We start from the raw sequence: 21,533 nt of genomic DNA on the forward strand, positions 1-21,533 counted from the left end.
GATTTTTCGCCTGTTAGTTGGATGTGATAGAATCTCTACATCTTGATGAATCTGCTTGCGATGAGCAGCTTGATGCATATCACTGCTGTGTACCTAAGGGTTTGCTACACATAGAGTTGCTCCTGGGTTACTTAGGTAACCCACTTGTTTAAGCTAATCCGGAACAAGGCACTCTTGTTCTGGAACAATAGTGTCCACACATGGAGTTGGTCAAGAACAGCTAAATTCACACCCTGTCTTAATTAACTTTCAAGTGTGGACAAGCCCTTAGACATCACTCTGAGGTTATATAATGGGTAAGACCTCACATTCTCTTTTCCTGATTCTGTTATAAGTTTCCTGGATTCTGTGGTACCCTGGTAAAACAGACTAGCAATTCTGCCACAACTCCAGATAAATTTAATTTTTTTTTCTTAAATATGAAAATGATATATCATGGTAGCTAGCCCTTGTAATATCATCATTTTGATATTAAATTCATTTTTTATTTTATCCTCCTGTTTTCATTATTACACGTTGTCTCACGTTGACAATGCCTAACTGTATCATAGAAGCTGGGGGAAGCCAGAGACTTGGGCAGCTGGGTTGAGGACAGTTGGGGCTTTTGGCACCAGTGGGCAGGTGTGGGAGACCATTTGGATTGTTGTGTAGGCAAGTTAGCTATGTGTATCTGCTAAAATAATCAGCAGTGAAATTGTTAACATTATTGGCATTTGAACTGTCAGTTCATAGATTATAAAACAGAAATGCCTGTAATCATCTCATCTGACCTTGTAAACAGTGCAGGCCATAGGATTTCCCTCAATTTATTCCTGTTTGAACTAGCACATATTGCTTAGAAAAACATCCTTATTGAGTTGAATGGGCAGAGCCCAGAACTATTGTTTCAGAAAGACCACACTAAATCGGTTAACTCAAAAAATGAGCCAAGTGTACTATGATGACTAGAAGCTTTTTAAAAAATGAAAGTTCGGATTCTGAAGCGTAGCTCTGCCACAAGGGGGTGCATTCAACAGTAGTGGGATAGATGGGGCACTTTGTATCTCATGCGTTACCTGAGTTAAGGACAGAGTATATGTACTTTTGCACTGCTGCCCCATTCTGAAAATGATGACGTGCATTTCTGGTAAAGGCTTACTCTATTTGTAGCCCTACTTTCTTATACTTCACTTTTTTGGGGGTGGAGTGGGGTGTAAGGAAAGAGCTTATTTTAAAAACATGAATCTGTTAGTTGGATAAGGGATGTCTTTGCTAGCCTGTATGATATATTTAGCCAATCTCTATCATAAATTCAGATTCTCCAGAATCTAAAAACTTTGTTTTGTGTGTTTTCTTTGAAGTTTTTAGCTTCAAACCAACCAACGATCTTTCCAAATATGAGCAGATGTAGCACTGGCTAAAGCTGACTTTTTAGGCTGTGAAAGAGGTTTAAATTGCCCCCATTCATCACAGTGGGTTAACTCTGAAGTCTAATGTTGACAATCTAAGGGCCTTATTTTCTAAAATTTAGGTGGGTAATCATGCACAGAATGCAGATGTAGTAGCATGCCTAACTCATGTACACAGATAGTTCTCAATCTATTTACCATTGTGGACTGCATATGTGAGTAACATCGCGTCGAAGGCCCTGGCGGAGGTGGTGAGGAGACGGATCCGCCGGGCGCCCCCCAGCCACGACATCGCCACCTACCTCAGCAGCTCCCTGGAGGGCGAGTTTGCGCGGGACGGGGGTGACATCTCGTCCCTCTGGACCCGTGTCCGCAACGCCACGCGGTGCCTGGGGAAGCGCATCGGCTGCCACTGGACGTGATGCGAGGAGCGCTGGGAGCTGTTGGTCCTGGTGCCCAGGATCAGAGCCCCCGATCACACCATCATCACCCTCCGTGCCCGTGGCATGCTGGAGAGGTGCCTGAAGGCCTCCGTACACGCGCTGTACGTCGAGAACCTGAAGAAGAAGCCCGACTAGGGAAAGGCATTCGAGGTGACCAGCAAGTGGGACGCCAACAACCACTTCCTGGTGGGCAGCGGCTACACCCGATTCGCGGACTGGTGGTTCATCCACCGGGCCCGTCTCAACTGCCTCCCGCTGAACGGGGCCGTCCGCCACGGGAACCAGGACAAGCGCTGCAGGAGGTGCGGGTACGTCAACGAGACCCTGCCCCATGTCCTCTGCGGCTGCAAGCCCCACTCCCGAGCCTGGCAGCTGAGGCACAACGCGGTCCAGGACCGGCTGGTGAAGGCCATTCCAGCCCACCGAGGCACGGTGACCGTGAACTCCGCCATCCCCGGGACCGACAGCCAGCTGAGACCCGACGTCATCATCACTGACGAGGACCACAAGAAGATCGTCATGGTGGACGTCACGGTCCCCTTCGAGAACCGTACCCCGGCCTTCCACACAGCCTGAGCCCGCAAGGAGGAGAAATATGTCCCCCTGGCTGACACCCTGCGGGCGAAGGGCTATGAAGTGCAGATGCACGCCCTGATCGTCGGGGCCCTGGGCACCTGGGACCCCCGCAACGAGCCCGTGCTCTGGGTCCGTGCTCTGCTGTGTGGGTTGGCGCTACGCCTGACTGATGCGACGCCTCATGGTGTCGGACTCCATCCGGTGGTTGAGGGACATCTACATCAAATACATCACTGGCCACCGGCAATGCCACGAGGAGAGGGCCAGAGTGCCTCCCCAGGACTCTTCTGGACTCATGGACTCAACTCACCACACCAACAGACGCGGCGAGGGACACACCACTCTGTATTGACTTATTTACTCTGTTTGTTAAAACACCCCCAATGTAACCCACATACTTAGTAATGTTCCCCCATTCCCTTATATCCCTTTGTATTTCTTAGCGCCCACACCATCACCCCCCATCCAGGACACCGCAGCTTATCCCTTGTTGTTCTCCCCTGACTTCCAATCACACCCCGTGCCCCCCGATAACCTGCATGCTATCCCTGGATGTTTTATAACTTTGTCTCTTTAACTTTATAGGTTACCTTTGTTATTTTGTAAACATTATCTTCAATAAAACTTTTAATTTGGCACACAAATCAGCAAACAAGGGTCTGAAATCACAGAATATTAAATGGTAGTGACTTCATAAAGGTCTTATTTGTTTCATCTTTGTGCAGAACGTCTGTTGATCTCCTTGGGAGAGTTGCTATGGATTGTGTGTAGCATATGATACTAATTCTGTAGCCTTAGCTCATGGACCATAATTAAAAATGTAATTTAGCTCTAGCCACAAAAGTCGTGAGCATCCATGTTTTAGATAATCTGTACTGTGATGCAAAGGTTGATCCAGTTCTCACTGATATCAGTGCAAATACTTTCACTGACATACATGGAATTAGATTAGGCCCTTAATGATGTGGTTGTTTGTTTTTTTTTTTTTTAAATTAGTTGTATGGTAAATCCTTGTGTGCATTTAATGCCTTTGAGTTCAAGTGCTGGTCTCGTCTATCAACCTGGGTCAGCCGTGATGACTGATAGGATAATTTGTTTCTGGAATGATACTTCATTTCAATCTTAGCACAGATTTTTAATCATGTGTGACAGCTTAATATAGCTTTTAGACAAAATACAGACAACATATAAGTATAAATGTCAGTTCATTTTAGTTTGAATAGTAGGAAATTTCTGAACTGCCTGTTGCATTAATAGAGCTGAAATTTGAATTTTTATTATTTTTTGGTACAAAAAAGGAGAGATTTTTGGGTTTGCTTTAGAATTTTTTTACCCTTATCTTGCTATGAAGGGTCGGCTACAGCTTTAGTAATAGTCTTGTTGAAAAATTAGTGAATTTGAATATGCATAAATATGGAAATTCCATATCAGAAAAGAGGATATTGGAAGCTGAACCTAGCAACTGCTTCCATCAGCACTGGTTTGGTTTCAGCAACTTTCTTGGTATGGATGTATTATTAGAATGGCTAAGACCAGCGAATCCTGAAGTGAGTTTATGAAGGAATTCCATTACACAACCAGTGATCACATAAGCACCAGGTACTTTGGTGATGTGAGAAGATTGCCATTGATAGACATGAGAGAGACTATCTGAAGAACCTGGATGGAGATTGATCCAAGTGGTGCTTGATCTGCAAGGAAGCCATGTCCCTTTGGGATTTGCCATGATGGTGAAATATGAAAACTAGTGAAAATTAGCATCATTGTGAATTTAAGGGAATTTGGGGCCACTTTAGAAGCAGGTGATAATACAGGAAAGGTGCACTGCAAATGGAGTAAGCCAATTTATCATAGTTCTTTCTGTGTAGCTGAAGAAGATATTGGAAGGAGGGATCAAAACAATTTTGGGGGTTGGGTAGGTGACAACAAGAATTTTTTTTTTATGGAAGAGAACAGAATGATCCAAAAAGCTGCACAGTAATGCAGACTGGATATGTTAAAGGGCATACAGAATGAATCGGAATAAATTTGAGCTCTGTGGTGAGAATGACGTTTTATTTAATAAAGGTGTTGAGTGTGTAACTTCTCCTTTTTTATGAAATGTTATTTTAATTTGTCGGAATGACAGGCACAATTTTTAATTCTTTAACAAATAATGCAACAGTTGTTCTACATCTGAAACAGGAGCCCTGACTCTTTTTGGTTAACGTTAACAGTTGCAATTTGTCCATCTCTGCTTTGTCAATGGCATATTCCATGGGCATATGTGAATGTGTGTGTGGCAAATACTAATTAAGCAACTATAAGAACGTAAGAGCAAAATATGCCAGCTCCTGTTTTCCCCCTTAGGAAATGGAATATAATAAGGTAACCCTTGTTCTATTGAGTCTCTGGATCAATATTTTGTATTCCTCACTATCAGATGTTATCTGGAGGGCATTCCTAATAATAGTTTCAGATGTCTTACTGGATTTTCAGAGGTTTAGTGTTGAAGAGAAATACTAATTAATTTTTTTTATTGAGGGAGGTTGTGAGTGACCAGGGATTTGGGGGTTGGCTAACAGTAGGTTTAAAAACTCAGAACAAGTGTGACCTGGAATATAGAAGCACACTGAAGAATTTGTCTCCTCTATAACATCCCCCACTATCAAGAGTCTCCGCTGTTAAATTGTTAAACTGGTGTAAAACCTTGCCGTCCTTTTGGACTCCTCAATTCTGTTGGGTATCTAATCATATGATTGCCATTAAGGCATTTCAATGTTTGTGGTCTTTATTAGACTATATTGATTTTTAAAGATCTGTTTTCCTCCTCATGGAGTCACTACAGGACAAAGTTAAGGTTAATATGTGAAAATGGAGTTGTTATATCCACACAACAAATTTGGTTTTCTTTTCAGTGTAACTTTAACTTGGAATTTCTGGGTTTATTATGCTTGTTCTGGGGGATAATCACAACATCCCTTTTATGTGCTGAACCCTAAATAACTGGTATGTACTCTCACTCTTGACTTAATGTAGCCTCTTGTAAAGGAGAAATTTTCAGTTATGAAGAGTAAAGGTGGTGCCAATGGGGGGATGGGAGCAGATGGGATGGGACCAGAGAGAATGACCATGAATCTTTCTTAAAAACAACAACCGAAAAAAAACCACCCCGTATGACTTATGGACAAGATTTCTGTGAGGTTTTTATTTTATGGGCAGTTTAGAGGATTTTGTTAAGATCATTGAGGACAAAGTTTGTCTTAAAGGATCAATTTATTAGAATTATTGTTAACTCAAAAACAAAGATTTATTTGTAAATTCTCAGAAGAAAAATCCTATTGTCAGAGTAAATGCTATCCTACTTTAGGGAGGATACATAATTTTTTAGAAGAGGTTGAATGCCTGCTTTAAGTGCAAACCTTAGCTCAGTTTTCAGCATAGAGCACAGCACTATAAATGGTGTTTTCTAACTTGTGCCTTTGGATATGAACTGAATATCTAACGTTCACATCAGTGAGAGCTATATGTGCCAATCTGAGGTCAAAATTCATCTGTAAGTGCTTCACAAACTGTTTCATTTTTAAATATAGATACTAATCTCTTCTCTGTCACGGTGGAATTTCACTGCCGTAATTATTTTTTTTTGTATATTTGTAAGCCGGTGGCATGGTCTGGCTGGGGCGTAACGACCCTTCCTCGGGCCCAGGCTCCGAAGAAGGCCACAGCGCCTTTGTTTAGGGGGAATAAATAGTGCCCATTTACAAGTCTTTAGTCCCGGCCCCCAGCGGGGTGGGCTAGAAAGTGGTCTGGTGCCCCCGGCCCTCCTGTAGGACGGGGCAGGCAAGCAGTCTATAACCCCCGGCCTTCCCACAGGCAGGGCTAGTTCAGCAGTGTGGTGCCCTCAGCCCTCAGGCAGGGCGGGGCAGGCAAGCAGTTTATAGCCCCCGGCCTTGCAAGTAGGTGGGGCCAGTAGAGTTCAGGATCCTCTGTCTCCCAAATGCAGAGGGTAGCACTTCCTCCCAATGTGGTTAGGGCATGAGGGAGGGGGACGCAGGCCCACCCGACTCCACTGCATCCTAGCCCAGGGCCCTATCAGTGGCAAACGGCTTTGCCACTGAGTCAGTGGGGCTCCAGCTGCAACATGCTGATGGGGTTTAGCCCGACTCAGCCACTGGCTAGTTGGCTGCCCTTGGGCCACTTCCTCCCACCCTGTCCCCGGGTACCTGCAGGAAGCAGTCTCCTTCTGGGTCACTGGGGTAGAAGGCGAGTGGCAGTCCCACAAGTCCCTCACAGTTGACTGGCGGCAGGTCTGGGAACTCCTCTGTGTCATCAGCGGAGGACAGCTCCTCCAGGTCCCAGGGGTTCCTCCGGTCCACAGGGTTCAGTCAGCTCCTGGGGGTCCCTGGCGTCAGGCAGCTCCTCCAGGTCAGGGCCGGCTTCAGGGGGTATTTCCTACCCAGGAGTCTCGGGTAGCTCGTTCCAGCTATTCGGGCCCGGCGACCCAGTCCAATTACTTAGGCCCGGCAATGCGGGCAGGTTTTGGATGCTCTGCTAGGTGGGGCGGTTGCTCCCAACAGCCACTGGGTCTGGGTCAGGTCTAGGCTGCTGCCTCCGGGAAGACACATTTCCCACAGCAGCAGCTTCCTCCCTACTGAGCTCCAAGGCTGGCCTTTTATAGTTCACCTTCCTGCGTTGGCTCCGCCCCTCTGTTGCCGGGCAGTTTGTCCTGTTGGGCCCTGTTCTGCCCAGCAGGGGCGTCGCGACCCTTCCTCGGGCCTAGGCTCTGAGGAAGGCCACAGCGCCTTGCTACAATATTGTTACATTTACAACTGTGCCTTACCATTCTATTTTTCCGACTTTGAGAAGTAGGAGTTGAAATATAAATTAAAATAGTTTGAGTGTAACAATATTGTACTATTTGTAACCTGGGAAGCGGGCGGGCACGAGCCTTCCGGGTTATAAATAGTACAATATTGTTACACTCAGATTATTTTAATTTATATTTCAACTCCTCCTTCTCTAAGTCAGAAAATAGAATGATAAGAAACAGTTGTAAATGTTGTTACGGGATTATTATTAGGACAGTTATTGCACCGTGCCTCTTTAGTTCTCAGTGTGCAATACACTATTCTTTAAGTGTAACCAAAACTGAAGTGATTGATCCTTTTATTAATAATTTTAAATCAAAGACTTGCTTTAAAATTTAACTTGTTTTATCATGTTAAATATACATTGTAATGTAGTGCTGTGTTATGTTAGTTGGATTAAAATGCAGTGGTGATTCCTGGTAATATTATATTACATATATATCTAGCAATATGTGAATTCAGTACTGTATTATTCTAGCCTTTCTCAGTTTTCAGTACACCTCTGTTTATGTATCTTGAAACAAAACATCCTGATTTCCCTCTCTGGTTAGGAAGGAACTGGACTGGTCTGGATTGGTTAGCAGAGAGCAGAGTGAGGGAACTGAATACAAATGTGTGGGAACCAAGACTTCTTCAATGTGGCTTTTCTCTTGCATTCTTATCAGCAGAAGACATAAGATAATGCTGTAATGTTAACAGTTTTTAAAAAAATAGTTCCCTAAACATGTTGATACACATTTGTCCTCTCTTGGAAAAGAGAGGCATGATTAGCATCCATGGCTGGGATCCAGGAATTTGTGTAGTCTTCGTCAATTAACCACTCCTGTCTCATTGATCTGGGGATACTGTTACTTTTCTATCCAAGACTTGAAAAGGCAATTTGCCTATTCATCCTTGTTAACAGGGAGACTTGGCCTTGCAAATGAGGGAACCCAACTTTCTTTAATAATAATACATTTTTAAAAGGCCAAGCCTTTATAGTTGTAAAGATAATCATTCATATGTCCTGCAGTGAAGTTTTGTTACCGAGGCCTAGTCTACATATAGTTTTTTACCTGTATAACTGTCAATTATGAGTGTAGGTTTTTCTGTTTTTGTTTTTAAATATAGTTATACTAGTACAACCTGTGGGTGCAGTTAAACCAGCATAAAAATACCTTATATGGTATATCTTATCATACTTCCTGTGTGAGAATAAGCTGTTCTGGTCTAAACTCCTTTATACTGGTATAACTGTGCCCACGTGAGGGAGGTTATACTACTTTAATGGTACATCTTTTGTTTGTAGACGAACCCTTGTGTTTGCAGACACATTGAGCTGGTGTCCCATGGCTGGTAGATTCCCCAAGCTGAAGCAGAGAAATTAAAAAGACCCTGATCAGTCCCGTTCAGGGCAATACTAGAATAATTAGTTTGGGGGAGCAGTGGTGTGATGAAGATTATTACTATGGGAGCAAGGATTTTGCTACATACACTTTATAGAACAGTGATAAATAATGTTGGTGACAATTTATTTACCTTATTGAAGCTGGATATGTGTGTTGTAAGCAGCAGCAAATATGTCAACAACTCTCTTCAGCTCAAGGGATTTTGACAGCTTTTTATCAATAGCCATGATCTCCAAGTTCCTTAACTGGTCACTTGTCAATGTCATCATGCAGTGCCTCAGGTAGCCTCACCTGTTGAAGGCATGAGAATATCCTTTCTCCTGTACTAAAGCAATGTCTTTCTCCTGTACTAAAGCAAAATATGCATCAATAATTTGCAAGTGAACTGAAAGACCATCACCTTTTGACTGAATAACTTTGAATGAAGCCCATACCACTTGACAGCTCTTGTGATTCTGACTGTTTTCATGCTATCGGAAACTTGCGTCCCTTTTTCCAATTGCTGAAGCCATTACCAATAAACACAGATTTTTTTACAGCAATAGTGATGGAAAAAAGTCTGCATGGGAAGCAGTGAGCTTCATTCATTATTTCACTATATTTGACTCCTGGGTATGAACTGAACCACTTTTTTGAAATGTCTCCACTCACTCTTGTTTCATTTGAAGATAAGACCTTAACTGTGGTTGCTTTGGGCCATCAGATACAATTTGCACAATATCACTTGGTCCTGGTGAAATCTAACTTCCTGTGTTGACCTTATGGGTTCCCTTCCAGTTTCTGTTCACGATATTGTATCGCTCATTAATTTCCTTCCACCTCTTTTTCTTCTAATGAAGAATCTGATGCTGAATGTTCTGTGTCCTAGAAGAATTGGAAGCAGTTGTCTTCATCATTATCTAAGGTACAGAGTTGGGAGGTAATATTGGTAGAGAACTTCCCCAAAATTAAGCCCATGCCTGAAGCTGAGGATAAGTGTTGGCAGACTTCGGAGTCCTTGCTTTTCTTTAATGCATTATGTTTGCTGAAAAATTATGAAATTGGGAGTGATCATTTGCTTGACATTTAAAAACATTTTTTAAGCTACTTCTGTTCAAAAATGGGGGCCTTGCTGTTTTGGACTAGTCCAGGCCTGACCTCCCAAGCTTCATAGCTTCTTGAGTCCACACAGCTGGAAGAAGTGGGGAGGGGTGGGCAAAAGGGGGCAGCAGTGCCAGCCCAAGTCTGCAGGGCAAGATTGCCTGGAAAAGGAAAGGATCCATGCTCTGAACTCTTCTGCGCATGGGATCTCCTGGTCCTAGTCTAGCAGTTAGGAGGTCAGGCCTGGCTGGGAGCAGCCTCCCTCCCAGCTACTTTCTTTGGCTCCTGCTTGCTGGGGTGGGGAGGCGAGGGGAAAGGAGGTGGGAAAAGAGGGTGTGTGTGTCTGTCTGTGAATTGCAGCCACATAGCCTTTGGGGATACTGATACTCCCCAAGCAAGCTCGGACACAGGATGGTCATCAGTTTGCGTCTAAGGGCAGGTCTACAGTTAAACGCTGCAGCAGCATGCAGCTGCACCACTGTAGTGTTTCAGTGAAGATGCTACTATGCTGGCGGGAGAATGTCTCCTATCGGCGTAGTTAATTCACCTCTGCGAGAGGCACTTGTAGCTATGTCAACGGGAGAAGCCTGCCTGTTGACATAGCACTTTTTACACCAGGGATTAGGTCAGTATAACTGCATTGCTCAGGGGTGTGGATTTTTCACACCCCTGAGTAACGTAATAATACCGATGTCAGTTTGTAGTGTATTCTTAGCCTCAGTTCCACTGTGTGTCCCCCTGTAAGCTGATCATTTCAGCAGCAATCTCCCTGTCCTATGAGGTAAGGAACTACTTGTGTGTATTTCACTAATCACTGCCACAGTCACAGCTCATACACTAGAGTAAGGGAACAAACCGCCTCTCCTGTTGTTCTACTTCTCTGGTCAGGTGGGATAGTGCGAAATATTTTTGGGGCCATCCCTGGTCCCATGGGTGCTAATGCTCTGTGGGCAACAGTGAAATGTTCATCTCTGTTTCATTCTATCTGTTACCTGGGGAAACGTATGGGCTGCAGCAACAGTCAGCAATGGAGTTATTCAAGCAAATGCTCCCTCTCACTGCTTCCTGAGCAGTCAGGAGGGTTGGAAAAGAGTAGATAAGCAGACACTTTTCTGTGGGGTGGGGATGGGAGAAACTATGGGAGAAAACACCTTTTCCTTCTTTCCTAGAATTGTAAGTATTTTTGGTGGAGTTGGGAAGATGACTTTAACTTCATCAAAGCACTTGCTAGCAAGGGGACTGATCCAGGGCCCCCACATGGGGAGGGGGGAGAGGGAGGGAGGGGAGGGAGGAAAGGGTACATTGTATGGGGCCTGGCCCAGGCTGCAGCCCCCATTACCATGAGGAAAAAATTGAGGCTAAATTGTAGATCATGCCTGAGGGTATTTATAGAAACTTAACTCCCTGTATCTATGTATCTATTGTCCGATCTTGTGAGATTTTCTGGAGCCAATATGTGACGCTAGAGCTTGGGGAACTGGAAGAAGCTTCTAAATGTCTACTTCACAAGTATCCTACAGATCTTTCTGAGAATTTTCCTTGTGAAATGTTGCACCTGAAAAAAACCTTCTAGTCTACTTTTGGAAAATAATATGAACTATCCCCACTTATCTTATTAAATGAAATTTACAAAAAAACAACTGCAACTAATTTTCAGTGAAGTGTGCATAGCCCTATGGATTTTTTGCACACTGCCAGTGACTGTGGCAGAATCTGAAAGAAGTTTCAGCAAGCTAGCGCTCATCAAAAACTGCTGGCGTTCTACAACAGGGCAAGAACGGTTAAGCCACCTAGCTATCTTGTCTATTGAGTGTGAACTTGCAAGAGAAATTTACTTTGGGGGGCTAATTCATGATTTTGCAATGAAAAAGGCCAAAGAAAAACAAAGCTTTAAAGTTAATTGGCCTAATTATAAAATGTTGGCAGTCACATTGGTCCATTAGAATAAAAAATATCAAGACATTAACAGGATAGAATACCTTTATAATGACCAAAAAGTTACAAAATAGTCAGCAAACTTGTAGGACTCTGTCTGGGTGTTATGTTAAACAAAAATAGCAAAGGGGGGCATTTTTCAGAAATGTAGAATATGTAACAGTAATTTCAGAATTCAAACTTTTTTCATGGCTCATGAGATTGTATGTATGGGATGAGGGATTGTGGTATGTGTGTGGGTGGAGGGCCTGTGTTACAAATTTGTACTGTGCCCGAAAAAAGTATGCTTGGGCCCTGGGCTGCTCTATAAGATGGAGTGCCCGCAAGCAGAGTCTAAGGACAGTACCTTGGTAAGAATTCCACCACCTTCTGTTGCCCAGCAGCATGACATTGCCCATGGATTTGCTAGTAGACCAGACCGCACTTGCCTTTCATGTTGTCATCTAAGTATATCTGGTGATTTCCCCACTGTGCCTCCAGCCCTGTATCTACTCTGCCTTGCAGGGATAATGCAAAGAATAATTTGTTTCCAAAGGTCTTTGAGGATGGAAAACATATGTAAGTGCTCAATCATTGTTTGGCTGCTCTCGAGGCAAGTAACTTCTGTTTGAAGTTTCAACTTCATAGGTTATATAATGAGTTGGTGCATTAATAGCCTTTTAAAATTAGCTTTGATTACATTTTACAGATCTTAGTCTTCTGGAACATAATGTACCAGTTAATTTATACACAATTATTTTAAACAATGACTTTACATAACTATAACTAATTACTAATCATATCTTCAAGAATCATAGGCATGCATGAAGAACCAATGCTTGTATTACTAGGACAATGATTAAATGATGGAGTCTTCTCTTTCTAATATCTTCATAAATGACATTCTGGATGTAGTTTTGAAGTGTTCTACTGATGCATAGATAATGGTTCAAAGCCATTCCTATGGTAAAAAAAAAAAAATATGTAATCTTGAAGTGCCTTTGATAAATATGGCTACCTTTTTGAACTTTTGAACAGTAGAATGGCAATAAATTAATATAAGTTAAAGGGTATTGGAAAACAGCTGAAAAACAGTAGCAAAATAGCATATATGTTTTTCCAGGATGGTTATTGTTAATGAGATGACCTAAGGGTGTGTGAGTATATGTGTATGTACATACACACATTTTTGTTGTTCACTTTGTTATTTCAGGAATGGAAGAAGAGTGTGTGTGTGTGTGTGTGTGTGTGTGAGAGAGAGAGAGAGAGAGAGGCTCTATTAAAAATATATTTTGATAGTTTGTATTTGTCTAGTCTAAAGTGGTAAAATAAGTGTCAATAAACTTCACGAAAGGGAAAAGATACTTAATTCTTCGTAAACCACTCCACTATTGATTATTCCATCAATTACTTTCTTTCCTAAGAATATGGTCATATTTGAACCCATTGTGTAACTGCATATTTGATGGGAGAAGCTGTAGAGATGTAAAATGTGTACATTTAAGTTCTGAAAAGTAGCATTTGGTCTTTAGGGTCCAAGTGCTATGTCCCTGCTGAGCCCATTGGTTGAACTATGTGACAACTTTGTCATAAAGACAGTTGTGACTCTGATCGCCAGAACCATTATTGTAATGGTGTAGAAAACATTCTTTTGTCTTATCTAGTTAAAAGAAACCCACTGGTAACCGTTTTCAACCTAAACTGCCTAATGCAGTCAGGGTTGTATGTGCATGTGTGTGTAGGGATGGGGGAAAAATGCCCTTTTCAGGATTCTGCATCTTTTAACAAACCACTTTTTAGGGAAATGGAGTTGTATGAATGGCACTAAGCAATTATTAGATGCTGCCACCAGATGCCATTGTAAACCCTTGACCTTTCTGTCACTTTTTGGGCAGTGCACCCAAGTGCAGGTTGTTCCTATGGCTTGCTAACCCTGTAGCCATTCAGTAATTTCCTGGCCATGGCCATAGATTAGCCATATGGTATTCATTCAATTTTTTAAAATCATGTTGGCTTGGATAAAGCTCACTGGCCTTACCTACATTAGCCTTCTGAACAGTGCCACCACCAGCAGTGAAGCCGCACTGTTAGAAGCACGCCAAGGGTGTTTTTTAAAGAAAATGCTAATGTTGACAAGGCCAGTAGGACTGAGAGTGGTCTCCTGTGTCAAGAGGAATAACTTCCTCTCACTGTTGTAAAGGATGACGAAAAATTTATTGCACTGAGAAAAGTGGTTTGGCCCTAGAGCTGACTAAAGGTGTTGGTTTAAGGTTATATATTACAAGTCAAAACATTCCAGTGCAGTATGGTCACTATGGCTGACCATAGAATCCCAAGCTGTCACATGGAACACTACGACATACACAATGCACATTCAACAGCAGTTTTATATTTGGACACTGATGGAGTTCTGAATTTCTGTTGTTGTGAGTCCACCAGATACTTCTCTAGTGCCATGCCTTTTACAATATAAAGTATTTTCTCCTTCCACTTTGGTAGCTTACATAATTGTCGTTTAATGTCTGTGGCTCACAGTATGATTCCACAGCTCAGATCCCTGGGAGTGTTTTTAATAAGTTGTTATGATGGATGTTAAATCATATGTTGCTATCAAGTTGCTCTCATTTGAAAAACTGCTGCCTGAAATCTTGCAACTGAGGGGGTAGTCTATACTGCAAAAGGTTATGTGTTTGAACATGATTGCGAAGAATCAAATTAGTGTACATTAGTAGTCCTGGTCTACACTGACTAACATACTCATAAGAATAGCCATACTGCATCAGACCAATGATCCATCTAGTCCAGTATCCTGTCTTCTGACAGTGACCAATGCCAGGCCAATACTCATCACTTTGTCAGCTAAGTATCACCAAGCATCTTAGCTAATGTGGTTCTGAACTCAATTTACAAACACAGTAAAACTTTGTAGTGAAGATAAGCCTTAATAGCGAATGTACATTCGTTTAGTCATAGTGCTAAATGGGAACTTTGACAGTTGAGGTTACTTTCAGCTGAAAACCTTTTGTATATCCAGATTAGAAATAAGGTTTTTGGGACCCATTTGAAACGTGGTCTGTACTTTTCTCTGCTGACTTTTTTAAGCTAAAACTCAATTTTCTTTGCTTCAGTAGAACTTGATTCAGCGCACTTTATGTGACATCAAAATCTGCTACTGGAAGAAAGAAACTGACAAACTGAGTAAAGTAAGTTCTTGTTTGTTGTTTTTCCCCCCTAAGTCTGTTGGGCTCTATTAACTTGTGTTAAAGAAGTGCCTGGTCCCCCACTGAGATCAGGGTCTCATTGTGGTAGGCAAAATACAAACCTAATGAGAGGCAGTCTGTGCTCCAAAGGGTGAACTATCTAAACAGCCAAGATATACAAAGATTGGGGGAATGGCGGCACAGAGGTGAAGTGACCTATACAAGATCACACAAGTTAGTTAGAGGCAGAAACAGGACCAGAACCCAGGTCCCCTGACTTGCAGTCCAGGACTACCACCCAACACCATGCAGAAATCCTGGAAGGAAAGCACTGTAGAACAACTGAGTATTATCTGTCTGAAGTCTCCTCTTATGTCTGATAAATAGCACTAGACTGCAAAAATCCACCAACTGCATGTTAAATAATAATTGGACTGCCAGTCCTGTAAGAACAAATTATCTCATAAAGCTTCTGATGCATCTGGCCAGAAATGCACTGGGAACAGCCTTTTTTCAGTATTTCAGCAAATCCAACGCTAGTCCCAGCCAGGAACTGGAAATGAAAAAACAGTTATCTGACTATTTTGAATTGGGTGCAGGTTTGGATGAACGACAATCTTATTTTATCCAAACCTATACTCCATTCCTAAAAGAATGAAACTATAGTATCAGTCCAAGAGAGTAAAATGAAATAAATTCAGTCTTGTTAATTAAGCTTTAATTTAATTAAGCTTCCAGAGCAAGTAGACTCAGATGCTTACTTCCAATTTTTAAAAATGAAGCTATTAAAAGCATTTTCTATGTTGAAGACTGTTGTTCCCAAAAGTAGACCTACTTTTTTCTTCATTTGAAAGTTCAAATATCTAATTTTAATTTTTGTTCTGAATAAACAATTGCTGATTTGTATGTTAATGCTGCTTTTTGTGTTTATGTAACAATAATAATAATAAACCTTTCAAAAAGGAGATGATTATGCTTAATTATTTACCTAAGTATACTTCACTACTGGGCTTGGAAAATGTGCTTGGCATTGGCAAGCCGGAATCTCCCTATCGTTGAAAGGAGTGCAGAATTTCTACAGAAAATGAGCTGCTAATAATAGTAGTAATAAAAATCCCACCCACACATATGGATGTGAAGATAAACCTACCAAAATGTAAAATGATGTAGTGCTGTTGGCTTAGTCTGCAGGTTGCTCTAGCTGGATAAATTGTGTTCTTGTGTATTTCATAACCAAACTTTATCAAGCTGGAACTGAGAGCATTTCTGAAGGTCCTTTAAAATAAGAGCGCCCTTCTTTTGAAATAAGTACTTAGGGATGAAAGGAAATGTTCGCAAAATGCTCACAAACATTCTAAATGGCATATACATTAAAGGAATTTCCAATGGCTGGAGATAGGACACTAGAGGGGGAGAGCTTTGAGTTACTAGTTAGAATTCTTTCGCAGATGTCTGGCTGATGGTTCTTGCCCACATGTGCAGGGTCTAACATATAGCTGTTTTAGGCGCAGGAAGGAATTATCCCCAAGGCCAGATTCACAGAAGCTCTGGGGGTTTTTTCACCTTCCTCTGCAGCATGTATCACAGGTCACTTGCTGGTTTGAACTAGAGTAAATGGTGGATTCTCTGTAACTTTAAGTCTTTAAATCAAGATTTGAGGACTTCAGTTACTCAGTCAAAGGTTATGGGCATACAACAGGAGTGTGTGGGGAGGTTCTCGGGCTTGCAATGTACAGGAGATGAGACTAGATGATCATGATGGACTCTTCTGGCCTTAATGTCTATACAAATGATTGTCCTCTCAGAACAGGTTCCCACCCTTCTCTGCCTTTTATGGTATTTGATACAAATGTGGAAGAAGTGACTAGGCAGATCTCAGTAACAAATAGAATACAAACTGTCTGCTTAAATACTATACCATCATCATCTTCACCATTTGATAATGAGGATGTTTTGTGTTATAAGCATTCTGTGGAAGATGTTGTGCAAATGAGGGGCAGCATTCCTTTTCCTTTGCCCATAAAGAGCAATAAATAGTGTCTGTTGGTTTAGATGTGCTGGGATTTTGCATAGAAAAAGAAATGAATGCCATATAGAATTGGGGGGACAGGAAATGAAAATTAAACAGGCTTTCAGCGCTATGTGTTCTCAAATTACTAATTATTTCTTCCGGATTTTGGGTTTACTGGAATCAGCTGCTGCATGAATACCACTATCAAAGCATACTCTGCAATTAAAAAAGTTTGTATTTACAGCTGTCCCGAATCTGAAATCTGAGCCAGTCAGAATTGTTGCAGGTGTTCTAGTGACTCTGCCATCAGTAATGAACAGATAGATTTCCCCCTGACTCCTGTGTAACTCACATCCCTTGTTATTAATGGCTTTGAAAAGGAGATGATCTGCTTACACAAATTTGACTTTCTCTCTCCCTCACAGACTCCCTTTCTTACAATTCTGTCAAAAGCACAGACTTCCTGTTAATTTTAACTTGAGAAATCCTGCCTATATGGGAAACTGTTGTCCTGTGGATACTATGTCTGATAGTATGTTGATGGCATGTTAGAATTGCATATGGGTTTATTAAAAAGCAAAACAAAAGTGGTAATAAGCATGTGTGAGGCTATTTAAACTCTGAACATTATTAAGGGTGCTAGCACAAAGGTAACCTGCAAAGGAGAAAAGATGCTCTTTTTGCTTAAATGCTTTTCAGGTCTTTTACCACGTCATAAACTGTTTCTTTTCTTCTCTTCTGTCACCCTCCCCATGCCACTTCCCCAATTTTTTTCTTTCTTTCTTTTTTATTTTATTTTATTTATTTATTTTTTTTTGAAATTCAGGTCTTAGTTTACTGTTTTCATGGTATGATTTTATCATAAGTAAAAAGAGTGAAACCTGAGTAACTGAGGAAGCTCTCACTTCTGTTGTCTAGCTTTCCAGAAATGCCTCCAGCAGAACCACGGTAGATGAGACCAGACTAACATTACTGTTATTTTCAGTGGAAAAACAAGCTGGAAAAAACCTTGCAGGCCTCCTCTATGCTTTTTAAATAAACCACAAAATGAAAAAGAGTGCAAACCAATTTTGAAGGCCATATTTGAGAGTAGGCATTATGCCTGTCGGTGTTGGTATTAATGTTTCAATTCCAAATGATCTTCAGAGGCTGAAATTTGGTGAAACCAGTTCCTGGCATGAGTAAAATCAAGCTCTGAGTCCTTTCCACTTCCTCCAAACCCCCACCCCTTAGTGTATAAAATATGCTTATCATTTCTTCTGTCTAGAATAGGGGTGTCAAACATCCGGCCCATGGGCCGGATATGACCCACCAACCTTTTTGGTCTGGCCCGTGTAGTTTCTGAATTGGAGAAATTCTTGAAAAAGCAGCAGTTGCTATTTACAAATGCCCATCAAGTAAGCGAAGCTGCAGTTAAGACAAGCTACATGATTGTGCATGAACTATTTATCAGATAGGGAAATTATAAAGAAAATGTATGTTAATGACTGCAGAATTAATATGTCCGGATAAATGGCAAGCCTTTGCAAATATAAGCCTCTCGAGAAACAGTCGCTGAGAGAATCGGTGATTTGTCAGAGAGCCTTAACAATCAACTAAAGGACAGAGTCAAGTCCTTTATTGCATTTTCGAGTGTAGTTGATGACAATACAGATGTTACTGATGTGGCACAGCTTGCAATTTTCATTCATGGTGTTGATAAAATATGCGTATGACAGAAGAGTTTGTAGAATTGGTTCTGATGAAAGACACAACAACAGGTGACAATATCTTCAATAATTTGGTGGAAACTGTGTACAAATTAGGTGTAGATTGGATGCAAGCTGTGAGTCTGGCTACAGATGGAGCACCACAAATGGTGGGTAGAAAAACTGGAGTTGCTGCAAAGTTAAAGGAAAAATTGCTTGCTGTCAATCCGCAATATCAGTTTTTTAATTTACATTGCATTTTATACCAAGAAGCACTATGTAATAAAACACTGAAACTGGATAATGTTTTTGATGTGGTTATAAAAACGATTAATTTTATACGAGCAAGAGGCCTTAACCACAGGCAGTTCAACTGCCTTCTGGAAGTAACTGAGAAACCCCATGGGTTACCATATCACACTTATGTTCATTGGCTAAGTCGGGGGGCTGTACTGAAACGCTTTTATGAATTGCGTGGTGAAATACAATTGTTTTTGAATCAGAAAGGAAAGGTTATGCCTGAACTGCAAGATAATGAATGACTTCAAGGTCTTGCTTTTATGGTGGACATCACGGAACATCTGAACTGTCTCAACAGAAAGATGCAGTGGTGCAACAAATTGGTGACAGATGTTTTTGACAGTATTAGTGCTTTCGAGATTTAGCTTCAGCTTTGGGAAAAGCAACTTTCAGATAATAATCCTGCACACTTTCCAACTTTAAAATCTCGACGTAACACAGCTGAGTTTCATTTCCAACTTAAGAAATGAATTCCAAGCAAGGTTTTCTGCCTTCAAATACCTTGAGAAAGACTTTGCAATTTTCCATAACCCATTTTCTGTCAATGTGCACTAGGTCTCAGAGGAGCTTCCGATGGAAATAATCGAACTGCAGTATGATTCTGTTCTGAGGGATAAGTTTTCCAGTGTTGATGCTGGAACATTTTATCAGTATGTAGGACCAAATTATCCCAGGCTGAAGTCTTTTGTTTAAAAAATTCTTTCCATGTTTGGGACAACATATGTCTGTGAACAGCTCTTTTCTGTAATGAACATCAACAAGTCAAGATTTCGTTCTCAACTTACTGACGCACACCTGAATGCAATACTCAAGCTTGCCACAGCCCAGTCCCTTGCTTCAGACTTTGATGCAGTGGTCCAAAATAAAATGTGTCAGGCATCAGGAAGCAGCAGTAGCAGTAAATAAAGTACTATAATTCTTAATCATTGATCAATTCTTTTAATTGTAAAATAGTAGTAGTTGTAGAAGTGAATTTACTGGTTTTTATATCGCTGATATCTAGCAAATAAAATATAGTACTACATAAAAATGGTTGTGCCTAGTATTTCGATTTATGGTATGTATGGCCCACTTGAAGTACATTTCATTCAAGTCTGGCCCGCCATAGCAAATGAGTTTCACACCCCTGGTCTAGAAACTTATCATTTTACATTCTCATACATTCACACTAAATGAAACTATCAGCTAAAAATCAAAACCAAAAAACCAGCCGCAGCTGATAGACTTTCATGGGTTCATAGATCTTTTTGTTTGTTTGTTTTTAAGGCTAGAAGGTACCATTGTGATAATTTCTTCTGACCTCCTGTGTAACACAGGCTATAGGATTTTCCTGAATAAATTAATGCTTCAAGTCCAATAGCTTGGACTATCATGCCAAAGCATAAACAATAGTAATACTTCAGGTCCCATGTCAAAGTCATTAAACCCTGGGCTCTCTTGGACCAACAAGGGAAGCACAGTCCAGAACCAAGGACCTTCTGTTAGATATTCCCAGCTGCCTGATATACAAAAGTTTAACTAGGAACTGTCTGTAAGAGCAATCAAGCTGATATCAACTGCCAGGATGATGAATAAGGAGAGAGGCAGCATCCAATGTAGCCAGGGCCCAAACCATAAAGGGCTTAGTAGATGATGACCAGCATTTTAAATTGTCAGTGCAGATTACGGTGCACAGGTGTAACATGCTACATATATGAAATACCACTAAGTAAGCAAGCAGCCATGTTCTGTGCTAGCTGAAGTTTCTGAGGAGCCTTCATGATTAGATTTCTATAGAGGGTGTCACAGTAATTCAGTCTGGAGATGACAGAGGCCTGTCTAACTGAGACACATGTCTGAAAGAAAATGCCGTTTTCTTTGCCAAGAAAAGATGAGCCTGGTAGTTGGAGAAGGACTTGATTTCTGCTGCTGCCTAAGAATCCAAGAGCACCTCCAATGCAACTCCATCTACCCAGCCAGAAATTGTAGCACCTCTGTATGGCTTACAGTAGAGGCAACTGTCATGCTGGCTGGATTTGGGGGTGGGGAGCATTTATGATATTGTTTGACATCAGTATGTCAAAATCATAATAATTCATGTAAGATATGCCATGTCAGGTACTGTTAGGAAGGCTATAATGTGGTAAGTTAGATTATAATGTTTATGTTCATGTGTTATACGTGTAATGGAAGTTTATGAATATGTTTGAAATATCTGTATTTCAAATTATGCTGTCTGGGACACACCCCAGACAGGATGGCTGCAGAACAATAGCCTGCTTAATGGCCCATTAAGACATTCTCAGATGCAAGGGGCCCAGGGGGAGAAGCCAGGGATATACCTGTTGAGTCACCAGGACTTGCCCATGTGACTCTGGACTCCATTTTGGTTCCCTGTAAAATTCCACAAGCAGCATGGTAAGGACCAGAGGATATATAAGGCAGAAGCCTTGGAATCCATTTTGTCTTCAATCTTGTTCAGCTTCCAGCTACCTACCTACCTCTGGACCAAGTCATCTGCAACTGAAGCTGTGAAACAAAGGACTGAGGCCCATCCAGGTACTGGATGTGTACCAGAGGAACTATACAAGCCTGCAAACTCCACAATTCTTCTAGAAACCTGATGTATATGGATTTTCAAATCATTTGTATGTATCTGATTTGCTTTAATCCTTTAACATTTTTCTTATGGTTTGTTTCTTTTTATAATAAACCT

General features: G+C 41.3%; 1 protein-coding gene across 3 annotated transcripts in view; it reads left to right on the plus strand.

Annotated features, from left to right (window-relative positions):
* RNF2 (ring finger protein 2) overlaps positions 1-21,533 on the plus strand; it is a 37,456-nt gene that overhangs the window by 4,065 nt on the left and 11,858 nt on the right. The window contains exon 2 of one of the 3 annotated variants that reach the window (XM_067535165.1): positions 14,771-14,842. The exons of 1 other annotated variant lie outside the window; for it this stretch is intronic. The gene's annotated coding sequence lies outside the window, so the exon portion shown is untranslated. Of the gene's footprint in view, positions 1-14,754; positions 14,843-21,533 lie in introns of those variants that run through there. One more of the 3 variants, XM_067535166.1, reaches the window with a different exon arrangement.

The sequence above is a fragment of the Emydura macquarii genome, unplaced genomic scaffold (assembly GCF_026122565.2).
Source record: "Emydura macquarii macquarii isolate MOO-44397 ecotype Brisbane River unplaced genomic scaffold, CSIRO-AGI_Emac_v2 contig_3477, whole genome shotgun sequence".
NCBI lineage: Eukaryota > Metazoa > Chordata > Testudines > Chelidae > Emydura > Emydura macquarii.